The sequence below is a fragment of the Canis aureus genome, chromosome 9, assembly GCF_053574225.1.
Source record: "Canis aureus isolate CA01 chromosome 9, VMU_Caureus_v.1.0, whole genome shotgun sequence".
Lineage (NCBI taxonomy): Eukaryota > Metazoa > Chordata > Mammalia > Carnivora > Canidae > Canis > Canis aureus.
Window position 1 is genome coordinate 70,007,547 of NC_135619.1, and position 4,651 is coordinate 70,012,197.

Sequence of the window (4,651 nt, forward strand, 5' to 3'; positions counted from 1 at the left end):
GGGGTTTGAGCTTTACTCAGATGATGTGAAAAGCAGAGGTTGAGGGAATTCGGGGTGTTGACAAAAATATTCCTGAAATAATTTGAGCTGAGCAAAGAAGAAAGTGAAGGCATGAAAAGTTTGATGCATTGGGAGAAATCCCAGGAGATTAATTGGCTGGAGACTTCTGGTACTTTTTTTTTTTTTCCATGTGATCTCGAAGATGTTGCTCAAAGATACCAGCACTCATGGAGACTCCAGAAATCTGCGCAACCCTATACACGTTTCAGAGATTTGAGGCAGTACTGCATAAGGGTTATGGTTGCAGGTTCCTGCACCAAGATGTTGAGGGCTGGGTCTCAGATCCTCTGCCTAATGCACTTGTGAGCTTTGGCACATCACTCTATCTCCCAGGGAAGCTATCTGCCCACTGCAAGACAGACAATATGGTCCTTATAGAACCTATCTCACAAGCTTGCAGTGTATCAGTCAACATGCACAAAACACTTGGACAAAGCAGGCTTGTGTGAACAGTGTATTGTATTAGAAAGCATTACCCCAGATGCTCAACAAATAGCTTGAAGCAACTATTATCACTTTAATTCATAGTTGAGGAAATAGACACTCTGACAAGCTAAGTAGTTTGCCTAAGACATCAGATAACTAAGGTCTAAGGCCAGTGTAACCATAAAAATACTTAAGGCTTATATTTTCTTAAAAGTTGTTTAATATGTATTGCCTTATCTTGTGACTAAAACAGTTGGATATAAACAAAGACCTGGTTTGACTTCTAAGTGCAACTCTCCTTATTCCAAGAAGTTTTCTGGAAAGTTCCTTCACCTGAACTGGGTAATATGCTTGCTATAACTACCTCATAAGTGTATTATAAATATGAAATGGAATATGAGACAAGGATGGTCAACTGTAGAGCAGTTTCTCTTCTCTGACTTTCTTCTCACCCTCTTTATTGCTTCTCGTTTCTCCCCATCTCCAAGGGTACACTTGACTAGAGAGTGTTCATCAGCCCAGGGATTCGTCTGTTTTACTCCAGGAGAGAACAAAACCCAGAACTGTGGTATTCCAGCAAAATAGATTCCATCTGACAATGTCTTTGATCCCTTAAAACAAGTTCCTGAAGCACAGATAGTGGATTTTCTACCTCACTGTCATCAAGACAAAGCCAACCAAGGAGATGGTAACAAAAAATAATAGGCGGATCTCTTTAACATGGCCATCTGGATTGGACTCAGTTGTTGTCATAAAGCCACAGCAACATCCTTTCTCTTTTGAACTCAGAAGTTAGTGTTGTTTGGTTTACAAATAAGACAGAAAAAAGGAACAATGAAGAGTAAGCATAGAAAAGCCTCAGCTTCCTTCAAAGATGCATTTACCCTTTTTTTCCTTCTTCAAGTCAATGCCATACTTGCTGTCAGATGGCATAATTACTTATCTATCATATCATGTCTCCTCTCCATGATGCCTTCCCATCATCCATCAGCAGATCCTAGGCCTTGTCAGTTGGAGGGGTAGGGTGTTTGCCCAGTGTCTTGTCACCTCTTGTGATCCCATGCCTGGCATGGAGCTGACTTGTCTGGGAAATGCATCACTGGGTTCTATGATTCAACCTGCTTCGAGGGAGTCCCAGGCACTTGCATAAAGGTACCCAACCCTTTAGGATGACATTTTCCGTAGAAGGGAGGCAATAAATAATACCTAAAAAGGGAAAAGCAAGAAAGTGCAGTACAGGCATGTCATTTAAAAATATAATGAAGAACTAAATATATAAATGAGATGTAAGTAGTGGGTCTGAGGAGGGATTTGGAAATTGCATGGTTGGGGCCGGGGACTATACATGATTTGACTCATTAAACTATGTCAATAGATTGCTCTGATAAGCATTAAAAATAAAAATAGCATTTTCTGACTCTTTTTATTCTATCTGCGGAGATGGGAAGGAAGACAGTCATGACTTTTGCTCTTATTCTTTAAGAAAAGCTGAAAAGCAATTTTTTCATTCATACTCTAGTGCAGTCTCTGTTAATCGGTTATTACTTATCTTTTTTTATTTCACCAGAAATACGTTATAATTGAAAAGATAATAAGTAGGAAAAAGATGATAATCTAATATATATATAGTAAAAGTATATTTACAAAACCATTAGATAGCTGAGGTCCCAAATCAGCCTAACCATAATAACCACTAAGAGTTTGCATATTATTCAAACTTGTGAAACTTTTTATTCTCAGTTTGCGGGGGATCAGAAATTATTGTCTTCACTTGAGCTATAAGGATGACGGAGCCTCACAAACCAGCATGTTTGTACGAATTCATAGTCACAAAGAGGTGGAGTCCAATCCAGAAACAGTCCATTCTCTTTTCCTCGCTCCATTTATTATGGTCTGTCCAGCTACAAAGTCAGTTTATGCCGAAGTAATGAACAGCCCCTGCCTACCATTCAATGAAATAAGGCAGCAAAGATGCCACCCTATTTGCTTGGGACTCTTTCAGGTTTGAGTGGTTCTCCTACCAATCTAGACAGGCTGAGTGGTCCCCATGTAGAGCACTGCCAGGCCCCACCACAGAAGGAAAAGAGAGTTCTGAAACATTTCTCTGGACAGTCATACATGCTTGCCTGGTAGTAGTACAAAAAACCTCTGCCCAAACTCACTGGTAGAGAGAAATTATGGGACTCCTATTTATATTCTGTGTCTATTGGCATATTTAAAAATTACAGTTATTTTTTTAAATTTAAATTCAATTAATTAACATATAATGTATTTTTAGTTTCCGAGGTAGAGCTCAGTGATTCATCAGTTTTATATAACACCCAGTGCTCATTACATCACATGCTCTCCTTAACGCCCATCACCCAGTTACTCCATCCCCCTGCCCTCCAGCAGCCGTCAGTTTATTTCCTCCCTCTTAATCAAGAGTCTCTTATGATTTATCTCCCTCTCTGATTTCATCTTGTTTTATTTTTTTCCTCTCTTCCCCTATGATGCTCTTTTTTGTTTCTTAAATTCCACACATGAGTGAGATCATATGATAATCATCTTTCTCTGATTGACTTATTTTGCTTAGCATGATACCCTGTAGTTCCATCCACGTTGTTGCAAATGTCAAGATTTCATTCCTTTTGATGGACGAATAGTATTCCATTTTATATATACACCACATCTTCTTTATCCACTCATCTGTTGTTGGGCATCTGGGATCTTTCCATAATTTGGCTACTCCTGGACATTGCTACTATAAACATTGAGGTGCCAGTGCCCCTTCGGATCACTATGTTTGTATCTTTGGGATAAATACCTAGTAGTTCAATGGCCGGGTCTTAGGGTAACTCTATTTTCAACCTTTTGAGGAACTTCCACACTGTTTTCCAGAGTGGCTGCACCAGCTTCCATCCCCACTAACAGTGAAAGAGGGTTCCCCTTTCTCCGCATCCTCACCAACATCTGTCATTTCCTGACTTGTTAATTTTAGCCATTCTGACTGGTGTGAGGTGGTAGGTATCTCATTGTAGTTTTGATTTCTATTTCCCTGATGTTGAGTGATGTGAGCATTTCCACTAAAACTACAGTTATTTTTAATGACCAGCAGGGAAGGAACAGGCTATTTGAAAGACTTTTTTTTTTTAAATAAAAATAATCCCATAGCATTTATTGTCCTCTGGTAATAACATAAAGGTAATCAAAACAATACAAACAAGGGTTTTAGAACTATATTCCCAACAAAGGACTTCTAAAAAAACAAACCACGTGGCCTTCTTAAGAATTTCTCACTTCACTGATCACTCTAGTTGGAGACACTTTGGAGCAGGGTAATATTATCTCCTTTTAGCATGATCCAACCCAGTTGTTTTCTTGACTTTGTTTTAGAATGAAACTCTTCGCCATCATCCAATACAAGGTCCATGTACTCATCAAAACCAATGATACAGCCCTCTATCCGCATGTTTACTTGCTCATAAAGCCACATCTGAATCCGAGATCTATTTTGCCAGTATCTGAAGATGAGGTTGATGGGCTGAACCATCACCTTCTGCACTTTTTGGCCCTGGCCATGGTACGCCATGGTGGAAGCTCACTATTTGAAAGATCTGATGAGGATCCTGCCTCTGTGCTCACAGGAGACCCAAACAACCCCTCCTTAATAGCGAGGCCATTTTCATCACAGTTCTCTGTGACAAACTTTTATTCTAATGCTTTTCTCATAGCCTGTGCTTCCTCCATCAACACATAGTGGGGCAGCAGTGGGAGAGGGGATGGGAAAGTGAGGAGAAATAAAGCAGGTACGATGAGTCTGACAACACCATCAGCTTAGGGTATATCTTAATCACTTAGCTTGGTGCACCAAGGTGTAAAAAAAAGAGAGTCTTCTTCCAGTGATCTCAGACCCAACTCCATAATCGAAGAGCAATGATCTTCATGGTAAATAATGACAATACTGATGGTAAGCTTGGAGTGGGGTTTTATTTGTTTTCCTTCAAACAAAATAGCTGGGGAGAGGGAGAAAACTTTTTTCACATAAACGAAAAATGAGAGAAGATGAGGTGCGGATAGTCAGGGCAGGAAGGCAGGAGGTGAAGACAGACACTCAAGACATAGTCATCTCTCCTTTGATGGAAGAGGAGGCTCCTGGGGAGGATGGGGGTGGTTATACTGTTTC

General features: G+C 40.0%; 1 pseudogene; it reads right to left on the bottom strand.

The window, feature by feature from the left end:
- Nucleotides 1-3,694: 3,694 nt before the first annotated feature.
- Nucleotides 3,695-4,060, bottom strand: LOC144320203 (small nuclear ribonucleoprotein E pseudogene; annotated as a pseudogene).
- Between the last annotated feature and the right edge of the window lie 591 nt (nucleotides 4,061-4,651).